The following is a 13,315-nucleotide window of genomic DNA, read 5'->3' as shown; positions in this document are numbered from 1 at the left end:
TAAGACTCCTATCATTAATTAAACAGTAAAAACCAACCTAAAGAAGAGTTATGACTCAAGTAGTAAAGCATCTGTGTATAGCAAAAAAAAACAAGTGAGAGCTCAGTGTCCTGAAGTCAAGCCTCCCATTTTTTTTTACCAAGATAATTGCTTATATTTTATATTAAATCTTATTAATTCAGAGTTCATTTCTCAATATAGGTCATTTAAATAACCATTACAACCATAAAAGACAAACTACTCTTTGTCAGTATGTCTATTACTAAAAACATGTAAAACTGAAAGTTTAATTGGCATATCAATACATTCAATTTGCTATATATTAAACCTTCACCAGGTTCCGACGGCTCACACCAGTAAACCTAGCAATTCAGGAAAGTCCCTGAGACACATATTTCCGACTAAACAACCAAAAAGACAGAATTGGAGTTGTAGCTCAAGTGGTACAGTCCTAACCTGGAGCAAAAAAGCTCAGGGACAGTGCCCAGGCCCTCATTCAAGCACCAGGCCTGGCAAGTGCACGCATGTGCACGCTCTCTCTCTCTCTCTCTCTCTCTCTCTCTCTCTCTCTCACACACACACACACACACACACATTTATAACTAACTCCTGGTACAAAAACTCAATAATAACAAAATTGTATTTAATGTTTTTCTTCAAATAAATCTTAGCTCTTTTGCTTTGCTCTATCAGTGAACTTATTCTGTGAGACCATGAAGATCAAGGACTGGAAGCAAAGGTTACAGTTTTTCTATACCAGTTTGACAGACAGATACCCCCTGATGAAGACACTGGGAAAATATTAGCAGATAATGAATAGTCAAGGTTGAGACACTACTACTTTGATCATATTCTCATTATTTAGGGCCCTCTGCAGGGTTTTTAGGTACTGGTGTTTGAACACCTCGGCTCCCAAAATGTTAGGCAGGCACTATACAAGTTGAACCACACCTGCAGCAGTATTTGTTTCCTGGTTTTAGAGATACACTCTGACAACTCTTCAGCAGACACACCATTACTGAGAGGACTATGTAAATCAGATGTTAGTGGTTCGTGCTAGTAGCTACTTAAGTGGTTGGGATTTGGAAGATACAGATTCAAGAGTAGCCAAGGGGGAAAAAAATCATTAGATTCTAAATCCAGCAAAACCTACCACATTTTTGGTGTTCCCCTAAGGAGGACTGAATCTAGCCAAATGCTGATGGTAGTAATAACAAAGTGCTATTTTCCAAAGATTCAATGGCTGCATTAGTTTGATGAAAAAAATGGGAGGAAACCTGGAAACAGGAAGTATATTCAATAAGATGTTCAAATAGTGCATCTTCAAATGTTTTATTTTATGTATCTACACAGAAATAAAAACTTTCCGAAAGTACAATTTCCAATGGCATTAAAGATTAGAAATAAAATTGATAGAATATTGTAAGAATTTGATGCAGAAAACAGTAGAATTTGATTGCAAGTAATTCCCCAGTGAAATGTCTAGAAGAAGGGCTTGGTTGCAGCTTGTATTCAATTAATGTTTTGATATCCCTCCATCTATGAGAAAACACAGCAGTTGGGTGCAATAATTAGTAGAACGTCACCAAGAAAATGGTAAACATGCCAAATCAACATGGGCATTGGATTTCCCAAAGGGATTGAACTAGAACCTTAATATGGAACTTTTAACTCACATGCAGCACATCCTTGTGGGAGAATGTGAATAATACCTTCATGGTACCTTGAAACACAACATTCTATTGAGATACATAAGGAAATGTAAGACACTCTTCAAACTGAGGAGAGATTAAAAGGATTGATTTGAGGGGAAATTTTAGGTAGAATAGAGTATACTTGTATAGAAATTTATTCATGAAAAAACTGGAAACAAAGTAAACATTTTAACAAGAATTATTTGGATATTTCACATGAAATAGCATTCTAAATATTAGAGAATAAAAGAGCAACATGACAACTGGAATTATTTAAGTATGTACAAACAATAGCACTGTCTTTTAAAATTTCTAATACAGAAAAGTAGAAAATATTTTTGTGGGCACTTTAGCATTTGTGTAGTTATTTTAAACAGGATAATGAGTGGTCCTCATTTATATCCACTGTCCTAGATGACTTAGGAAGACTTCCTCTTTATATGCTTAAAACTAACCCAATCATCTTGAGAAGCTGTATGACCACAAGAGTTTTAAGCAACTTTTGTCAGAGAGATATCAAAATGTAAATTATCATATTTTACAAATGGGAAAAGTAGCCCCTTTCAAAAATATGTAAAAATATTTAAAATGTAAACAAAGGGTTTTTATTCCTCCCATTTTAATGTGAATTTTGCTCAATTATTTTCTACCTCAAGCAGTCAAATAAAGGCATTTGGGTTTTGAACTACCTTTCAAAGACCTAGACATGTGACTTCTGATATGAAAATAAAAATGATACCTATACATGAATAAAATAATAATGTGTTAGGAGGTAGAATCTGCCTGATTCGCTTTCATGGTAGTATCCATGTCTTCCCTTGGCACTAGAAAGGCCTCTACAGTTGCTATAATCTCCTCTTACACATCAGGACATTAGCTGTACTTACCCTCAGACATTTTAGAAGTAGGTTCCTCTTTCTGATCGTTGATCAGGTCAAGCCCTGAAAAGTAAAATGCTTATTAAGTCTCAAGACATGATTCACATATATAAAAATATTTCTCACTCCAGACTATGAAATTAAAGTCTTTGGGCAACTATGGTAATAACTCACATTGATAAAAATTGCTAGGACATCAGCTCAAAAGTTCTCTACCAAGAATAACACAAAGTCCAGTTGTAAAATAAGCACCTTCTCTGTTTCCCAAGACTTCCTTCAAATTACTTGAAATTTTTTCTTCTTCCCAAGCTTTTGATTTTTTTTTGGTCGGTTGTGGGGCTTGAACTCTGGGCCTGGATGCTGTCCCTCAGCTCATCAGCTCAAGGCGAGCACTCTACTACTTGAGCCATAGCTCTACTTACAGTTTTCTGAGTGGTTTATTAGAGACAAGAGTCTCATGGACTTCCATGTGCAGGCTGGCTTTGAACAATGATCCTCAGATATCAGCTTCCTGAGTAGCTAAGATTATAGGCATGAGCCACCAGCGCCCGGCTGCTTTTGAGTTTTTTATGCTTACCATATTTATCACATTTTATGCCATTAGAGAATAGATGGAGAATGAAAAGTATACTAAGAGTATGAAATAGGTACAAATTAGTGAAGGGGTTCCAGGACCAGACTGATGAAACTTTCCTGTGTCATCAAAAGCTACATAGCTTTTAAAAACCTAAGGATTTGGTCCATATTGAAAAAGAAAAATTGTTCATGACCAGTAAATGCAATGCAGCATTCACAACTGGACTGTGGTTCAGATAAAATTGAAATTGAAATTCCCTTTCATCAATATCAAAAGTAAAAATATACAAGATTTTTTTTTAGGGGGTCGGTCGTGGGGTTTGAACTCTGGGCTTGGGCGCTATCCCTCAGCTCTTCAGCTCAAGGCGAGCGCTCTACCACTTGAGCCACAGTGCTACTTCGGGTTTTCTTGTAGTTTACTGGAGAGAAGAGTCTCACAGACTTTCCTGCCTGGGCTGGCTTTGAACTGCGATCCTCAGATCTCAGCCTCCTGAGTAGATAAGATTACAGGCATGAACCACCAGCACCTGGCAGGATTTTTTAGAATATTGCTTTTTTTTAGGAATACTGATTTCTTTAAAGTTACATTTGAAGTTCTGGGGGTCCGGACTTTATACGTTTATTTTTCTTGATTATCTTTGTTGTTGTTGTTTTTAATGTACTATGTGATTTTTTTTGTTTCTTTTGTATGTTCTTTCCCCTGTGGTATATCACCTGTTGTCACTGTATTTGATTTTGGTACCTTGCATCTTGGAACTCTTTGTTTTCTAAAGTAAAGCCTGAGGATAACTACAATGCATCGACATGCACTGTATGGTGTGGTGTGTGAGAATTAACTATTAATGACATCTGAAGTCTACGTCCTGAGGAGGACTCTAGGAATATTTTATATCTAATTTTCTGTTACATTAAGTGAAGAATCTTGCAACCTGTTGCATCTCTGCTGCTGACTGAAGTTATGAATGTACACTCTGTATTGTAAAAATTTAGTCCTAGAGATGCTACATTCTACTTCCTATGATGAAATCCACTGCACAGACAAAGCAGGAAAAACACCAACCAAATTATTTTCTCATGGGGTGAATAAACAAAGTAAGAGTTAAAGAAATTAATGGATATTGTTACTAATGATACTCTAGAAATCTTTTCATCAGGGAGTAATTGCCTTATGCGTGCCTTGTTACACATAAATATTTTCTTCCAAATACTGTCCACTGAAGAAATGTTTGACTTAGCTTATTAAACTAGATTTTCTAAATCTTAAATTAGGTTCCTTGAAAACCAACTTTAAAAGTGCATGAAAACAGATACCTCAGGCCAAAATATCTACTGGTAATCTCTACTGAAATCTCTAATGAAGTCCTAACTTCCCAGGAGGTTAAGGTAGAGAGGATCACAGTTTCCTACCAGCTCCAGTTAAAAAAAGTCCTGAGATTCTATCTCAACCAACAAAAATCTGGGCAGCGTAGTATGGGCCTGTCACCCTAACTGTACAGGTTAAATAAATATGATCCTTATCCAGGAGAAAAAAAAGCTAGATGCTATTTAAAAAATCACAAAATCATTGGGCTGGGAAGGTGGCGCAGTGGTAGAGCGCTTGCCTTGCATGCATGAGGCCCTGGGTTCAATTCCTCAGCACCACATAAGCAAAAAGAAAAAAGCCGGAAGTGTCGCTGTGGCTCAAGTGGTTGAGCGCTAGCCTTGAGCTGAAGAGCAGAGGGACGGTGCCCAGGCCCAGGGTTCAGGCCCCACACCAAAAAAAAAATCACAAAATCAAGAAAGGCTAGAAGGAAGCATGACTCAGATGACAGAGCACCTGACAAGCCCTGAGTTCAATTTTCTGTACAGAAGAAACAGAAAACAAAATAAAAACCCAAATCAACAATCTTTGACTAAATATTACCAAACAAAATTATGAAGCCATGGAAGCATGGCTTCTGGAAAACAGAGATTGAGCAAAATTTTCTGGCATCTTTATACTCTTCCATTAAGCCAAAATTACTATGTGCCATACAGAACTATGTTATATTATAGACCACATATTTATAAGAATTGCAAGGAAAGTCAATTAACTGTCACTGTTAAATATTTATGGTAGGAAGAACACAAATTTTGGAATGAAATATGAATCTGTCTCCATCAGTCTACTGTTTCTTGTTAAGACACAATGTCAAAGTCTCCATTCAGACATTTAATTAAATGGGTTTCACATCAATATGCAACCAGGCTTTTCTCAACTTCAAACTATGTTGGCTTTCAACTCTAAAAATTTGGGTTATAGTTTTAATGCAATTATTATAAAGGCCCCCAAACACCATTCTAATGAAACCAAGTTTAATTCTTTATGATGTGTACCCTGACAAATTAATCAAAGTTTCCTAGTTATCAGGGGCTTGTTATAGATGTGCTCCACAAAAAAACTGTGTTTTCAAAGCTCATTAAATACATCTTGGAGGGGAAAGGTATAAAGCATTATTACATGTGGTAACAACTGGAAATGAACTACATAACTTGGGAGATCGGAGGTTAAGAGGAAAAAAACTAGGAGAAAATGAGGGAGAGGGTGACACTGTTCAAAAAGAAATGTACCAGCTGGGCACCAGTGGCTCATGCCTGTAATACTAGCTACTCAGAAGGCTGAGATCTGAGAATTGCAGTTCAAAGCCAGCCTGGGCAGGAAAGACTGTGAGACTCCTATCTCCAATAAACCACTAGAAAACTGGAAGTGGCACTGTAGCTCAAGTGGTAGAGCGTTCGCCTTGAGCTGAAGAGCTGAGGGACAGCGCCCAAGCCCAGAGTTCAAGCCCCATCACCGACAAAATAAAAAGAAATGAAATGTACCCAATACCTGACTTGTGTAACTATAACCCCTCAGGATATCACCTTTACAATGACATTTTTTTTGGTCCAGTAGTGGGGCCACTTCCAGCTTTTTTCTTCTTGCTTATGTGGTGCTGAGGAATCCAACCCAGGGCCTCGAGCATGCAAGGCAAGCGCTCTACCACTGAGCCACCTTCCCAGACCACAATGCCATTTTTTAAAACAGAAGCCACATTCATAATCCACCAATTTTCAGCATCATTTCAGATGCCTTTCTAACATGCTATTTCCTTATCTTCCTTTTATTTCACAAATCAGGATGCACACCCCTTTACTCTAGCAAGCATTCTTCCCCTGGATTTACCTGGAATCTCGAATGTTCCTTCATCTTTCATCTTCATCTTAGACATAATATTGGAGAGCTCAGCCACAGGATTCACTGGTTTAACTTTCTCCTCAGTAAATTGCTGAGCCTAGGAGTTATGAGCACATGAAGTTTTATTAGTGTGCAACAATAACATATAACACATGTATGTACATCATGAATCTATGCATTTTGTACATCACAGGTATGTAATACCACGAATAACACATAGGTAGATCTAATCATAAGTTGAAAACATTTTGAACAGCACATATATATATATATATATATATATATATTAGATAGATATACAGATAGGAGGATAGATACATAGATACATAGATGGATGGATAGACAGAAAAGCAGGCAGACAGACAGACAGACAGACAGACAGTTCATAGTAAAGTTACTCTTCTCCCATTCAGGACACTCCAAATGGTAGGCCACAAGGACTCTAAAGGTATTTTCATCTACAGTTAGATCACTGTATGCCAACACTTATATAAGAGCATGACAAGGCAGTCATAGAATATATTTCTGGTAAATAGATGTGCATACCCATTCAAGCATCACCAGAATATCATCCTCCAATCTAATTAGAATCAAACATTATTCACTAGCACTGCACTTCTGCATTTCTGCACTTTTATATCTACATTATTCTAGTTTACATTTAAAAATCAATTACTGTGACTCAAATCTTGCAGTGCTAAGATACTCACTAGCTCAGCTCTGCTCTGTTGGTAAGGTGCTCGATGATCTCTCCGCCCTCTGCGTGCAGATTTCCTTGTATTATTCATATTTCACTATGAAAGATGACATTGATATTAGGAAAACGCACCTCATTGACAACAATATTTGGCCACTCCTGTGGTGAAAGGCTGATTTGTAAATTCATAAATTGCACAAGTATATTTACATAGAGCAATTGTAAATATACACACTTTCCAACCAAAACATGTATCTATGTGATAAGGTGAAGTTGTTTCAAATAGGCACAAAATACCCTTAAGTCCCACAGTAAATATCATTGCCTTGATCCAGTATCCCTTGCTTAATGAGCTTCACAATCCAACTTCACCTGAAGTCAATCATTTCTAATATTTTCTTTGTAGCCTTAATAGATAAGGACCTCTAACTTTATCAATGAGGTTTGGTTTCCTTCATGCTTTCAAGAAGGCATGAAAGAAATATCAGCAAGAATGAAAAGTCAATGTGGAGCCAGTACTACTTTATTACATTCCCTTTAGCTAGGCTTTTTTTTTTTGCCACAAAAATGGCTTTTTGGATGGAACAGAGTGTTCCATTCATTCTTGTGCAGTGTCAGGCTGTCTGGCACAATAGAACATATATTATTTTTTTGGCCTGGAAGTTGAATTTTCAATCTCCTATTTGCTAGGTAGATGTTCTACCACTTTGAGCCATATCACTAGTCTATTTTTCCTGGTTTTCAAGATAGAGATAGTCTTGTTAACTTTCCTGCCCATGTTCTAAAAATGTAATCCTTCCACTCTCAACCTCCTAAGAAGCTATGAGTGTAGCCACCTGCATGGTTTTTATTACTGCTTGAAACATAGGGGAGTTGATTCACATAGCAATGGAAACCTCTACCATCTCCTGCCCCACCAACCATGACTGGTACAGAAAAAACACTGCATTCCAGGCATTTTCCTCACCAGCTGTCCTGCCTTGCCCTGTCCCACTTGTTTCCTGTGGTAGGTTGTTTCTTCCTGTTGTATCACAGGCACCCACAGCTGGGGCTCAGAGAGTGTCTCCAGCACAACTCCAAAAGCTCATCTTACCTCTTATTAAGCCCAACACCACCTCAAAGGCATTTTTTCAGTCTCAGACATTCCAATAGCCATTGCAGCCCCTCTTTTTCTTGTACATGCACTGGGCTTGAAGTCAGCCATCGAGCCCTTGTCCTAAACTCAAGTCTGGCCCTCTAGCACATGAGCCACAGCTCCATTTCCAGCTATTTTTAGAGATAAAGGTTTCATGGACTTTCCTGCCCAGACTGGCTTCAAACTGCAGTCCTCAGTTATCAGCTTCCAAAGTAGGATTATAGTCTTGAGACACAGAAACCAAGCTTATTTCTATGTTTTAGTACTGCTAACATCGTGGAAGAGAGGACGATTCAAAGGGCAGTGGTAGCGTCCTGTTTCCTACTCCTGTTCTGACTTCCTGATGAACAGATTCCACTGAGTCTAAATTGCCACTTTCCTCATTCTGTACTCTACTCTCCAAGCCAATGACCATGGAAGAGTTGAGCATCTGGCCTGTGGACATCACAGAAACACCTCACCGGCTCAGTGAAGGCCTCCAGCATTATCCAAAATCCTGGTCTCTCACATCTTACTCTTTCCTTCCCCTCCACATTGCTGCCATAAGACACCATCAAAAACACTATATTTTGTTATTAGAGTTCTTAATTATAGCCATTCTAACTGGGATGATGACCCATTGCAACAATGAGATGTACATGTCGTTATGTCGAAAAACGTACTTTACAACTTTGGGGGGGAGGGGGGAAGAACAAGGGGGGGGAAGGGAAGGGAGGAGGAGCAAGGGGGAGAGGAGGGAAGGGATGGGAATGGGAAACAAAGGAGGAGGCAACAGTGTTTGACAAGAAATGTACCCATTATCTTGCCCATGTAGTTCTAACTCCTCTGTAAGGTATATTCACAATTAAAAAAAAAAAACAAGAACAAAAAAAACACTATCTTTCGATTTTCCACCTCTCAAGTATTTACTACAGTGATGAACCACTGGTGTTTATATTTTTTTTATTATAGAGCATGCAGGGGAGAATCATAGATTACTGGAACCACTATTTTGCTCATACTCTGGCTCTGACTTCCTGCTGAATAAATCTGTTAAGAGTCAAGATTAACAGGCACTTTCCTCATGGTGCAAATACCTTTGCCGCTTTCTGTGCTCAGTGAGCTCCTCACAATGACTCCTTCTTCTCCCTACCCCACTGCGTCCACCTTACTCCACTGTAGCCTCAAGACGCGATCCTTCTGCTCTGACCACTGATGACCATCTTTTATTACTACTCAGTGCCCACAGGAGAAGTTAATTCGCAGAGCAATGGAATCCCCTTCCCTCTTCCCCGGCCCTGACAAGGTGATGAACACAGCCCACTAGGTGCAGATTGCCAAACAATTTTCCTCACCACCCGCCTGCCCGCTCACCCCCACCCACACACTGACATAAAGACTTGAACCCCTGTCCTGTGGCCATCAGAGGCACCCTGCAAATTGTGGCTCAATGGGAGTCTCCTACACAGCTCAAAGGCTCATCTCTCCCTCTACTCCTTCCTGCCCCTCCCCTGTGGCCACCTCACTACAGCATGGCGCCAAAACCAGATCCTTCCGCCCAAAGCCCGCCAAGTAGCTGCTTTTGCCACAGGCGCTTCCGGCCTCCATCTTGCAAGAGTGCTCAGGGCAGCCGGCAGAAGTTGACCCACAGAGCCGTGCCCCCTCCCCACCCACCCGGTCCCCGGGGTGCTGACCAGCTCCCAGCACGTCCACGTGACTCAGGGAGGCCCTCCGACCTCACCCTCCTGCTCGCCCCTCTCGTTCTGCCCACCCCCCACGGCCACCTCCCTTTGTCCAGACCGCGCCACCATGACAAAGGCCCATGCGACAGTGCCACCTGTCAGGGACAGGACGGCGACCTCGAGCGAGGCTCGTCCACCTACAAGGCCACGGGCCACACGCCACACCCACCGGAGCCCTCTGGCCCGCCCCTCCCAACTCAGGAAAGTACTGCGGCTTTACCTGAACTTTTAGGTCAAAGTTGAGCAGAACACAGAGCAAATGCAATACCCTCCCGAGCACAGATCTAAGCACCAGGGCTTGCATTAGAGCATGCGCATTAAAGAATATGCGCAGAATGAGCACAAGCACCACCTTCCTGTGTATAGCTTCAAATAACAAGGCTTACATAAGCGCATGCGCAATAAGAAACACGCGCAGAATGTGTACACGCACCACCTTCTTCCGCACACCTCCAAGCACCAAGGCTTGCACAAGTGCATATGCATTAAGTAACACGTGCAAGGTGTGCTAGACTCAGTAATTGCATATGTGCATTGTAAAACACCCCCTGGGCTGCACATTCACGGTCATAACTCAGCATGATGCCTAGAAATGCTCACGCCCACTGAATCAAGCCCTCATGGGCCTCAAGGCTCTTTTCCCACCTATGTACAGAATGGAGACTTCCAGATCTGCTAAGAATGAAAGCAAAAAGCACAGCACTTTCCTCAGCTCCTACCCCACCTTTCTCCAATTTGCGTAACATTTGCCCCTATGTAGGGATGTGTCAAAAAACACATAATGAGACAAAAGTTGCTTTTTTTTTTTTTGTCGGTGGTGGGGCTTAAACTCTGGGCCCGGGTGCTGTCCCTGCGCTCTTCAGCTCAAGGCGAGCGCTCTATCACTTGAGCCACAGTGCCACTTCTGATTTTCAGAGTGGCTTATTGTAGATAAGAGTCTCACGGACTTTCCTACCCGGGCTGGCTTTGAACCGAGATCCTCAGATCTCAGCCTCCTGAGTAGCTAGGATTATAGGTGTGAGCCACCAGCACCCAGCTTGAAACAAAAAGGGGTTTTTTGTGTTTTTGTTTTTGTCGGTCCGTGGGCCTGAACTCTGGGCTTGGGAGCTGTTCCTCAGCTCTTCAGCTCAAGGCGAGCACTCTCACTTAAGCCACAGCGCCACTTCTGTTTTTTTCTGCTTATGTGGTGCTGAGGAATCAAACCCAGAGCCTCATGCATGCAAGGCAAGCACTCTACCACTAAGCCACCTTCCCAGCCCCAAAACGATTTTTTGAAGTGTTACTTTTGGAGTGTTGTGCCAATCTTTTATTTCTATCTGTCCTTCTGAGTTTTCTGTCTTGCAGGCTAGGAATTTGTCCCCCTCCTCAGGAATAAAGACATTCACTCCTGATGGTTTAGTATTTCTTTGATTCTATTGCTGTATATTAAAATATGTGACCAACCTGCCCATAGCAGAGCTGTATGGATGATGTATGGATGCTGAAGCCCTACATCCGCTTTTCCTATTCTGACATTAGACTTCCTTTTTTGATGGAATTGTTTGACTTTGGTATCTTCATTTGCCATATCTAACCTTTACTGCTATCTTCCTATGCTGAATGTTTTTGTCTATTTGTAGTTAAAGCATCAAGTAATACTTTTACTAGCAAGACAGATCAGAAGAGAAAGGGATATCTCACCCTGGGTAACAGGGGTAGAGATTAAGCACTTGTAAGCATAATGAAATGCTATTAACTTTTTATAAATGTTATTAGAATTGATGCTCTGGTTAAGTATACTTAAGTCTGTTTTGTGAGGATGCTTTCAACGATTTCTGTGAATGAACTGTCAAGACAGCCTTCCCCTTATGGCTGGGAGACTTGTGTGAAAAATTCCTATAGTCTGGTCTTTAAAATAGCAGAATTATTTTATTATCCTCTCTGTGGGAAGCCCACTTTACTTAGTCTCACAGGTATTTACAATTGCATGATTTAAATATAAGACTAAATTATTTGTGTCTTTTCCCTTGATGTTTTCCTTGTTGATAAGCTTTAGCTATAACATATAGGAACATATGTGGAATACACATGTTATACCACATAAATATATTGAGGTTTGCTAGAATGGTCACTTCAGCAAGTTTAGGTTAGTATAATGGAAGTTTGTGAAATTATAGAACCATTCTAGAATAACTGAATAAAGATTAGTGACAATACACAATTTCCTGTGTTGATAATTTTCTCAGATCCTGTGAGTCACTGTTAGATAAATTATACAACCACTAATTTATGACTGCTGGGATGATGGTTCATGGCATTAAAGTCACAGTAACCAATGGTGTATTAACTCACTGAACTCTTATTGAGGATCCCTGTGAACAGAGACAAGGACCTACCAAGCGGGGATGGTAACAGCAGTTGATAAATCAGTGCATTACAGAAACAACCACACCAGGTGCTGGCCCATAGTTTCAGTTCCTCCTATCAGCTGCCTTGAGCACTTTTGACAAGGCATCTGTTGGTTGTTTCTCAGTCAGTCCTTCTTCAGTGATTCTGACCCACTCCTCCTAATAGTTCAAATCTGGGGCTCTCATAGCCCCATATCTCCTCTGATCATGATTATTCCTGGCATACTAAGGGTATAATTATGCCCACTGGACATGTGAAAATAATGAGGTATGCAGAAGCTGCGCCTATATCTGCACAGCACGTCAGTGATCAGAAATGTATCAGAAGCTAGTCACTCTATAATCATCCAACTCCTCAGAAATATCAAGATTTTCTATTGTCCCTTCTCTTGTCAACTTTGGCCTTCCCTATCTTGACATGAGATGCTCCTGTTGGCAATAGCAGGCCTCACTGCAATATTGACACTCAGTGGCTAAATTGTGCCTTGTGACATTCAGAACTAACTGTGAGACCACAATCACTACATGGGAGCTAATCCCCTGGATGGAAATGCCACTTTGACTTATCAGGGATCTTACATGGGGACATGACCTCCTCCTGGACCAGAATGTGTAGTCAGGGCAATTTCAATTCTCTGGCAGTGTTTCCTTTTACCTCCATGATGGGGAATCTACATATGAAACCAGAGTTTCATCAGGTAAGCCCTTTCTCTTATATCATGTGCATTAATTTTTATTTCTACTTGACATAACAAACAGACATATATTTGATATAATTAGAAGCATGTGCAGTAGAACATCAATTTATTGTTAAAATATTTTCAAATATCTGGGAACTGAAAATATTAGAGGCTCACACCTCTATTGCTAGTTATTCAGAAAGATGTCTGAGGACTGTGACTCCAGTGGTAGAGCACCATCCTGGAGCAAAATAGCTAAAGTACAGCACCCAGACCCTGAGTTAAGTCCCAGAACCTGCACAAGAAAAGTATTCTCAAATAAAAAACATTACAAGTCACTATTTTGTCACA

This window comes from Dipodomys spectabilis, unplaced genomic scaffold, assembly GCF_019054845.1.
Source record: "Dipodomys spectabilis isolate Male_0828 unplaced genomic scaffold, ASM1905484v1 ptg000091l, whole genome shotgun sequence".
NCBI lineage: Eukaryota > Metazoa > Chordata > Mammalia > Rodentia > Heteromyidae > Dipodomys > Dipodomys spectabilis.
Note: the sequence above shows the minus strand (reverse complement) of the source record.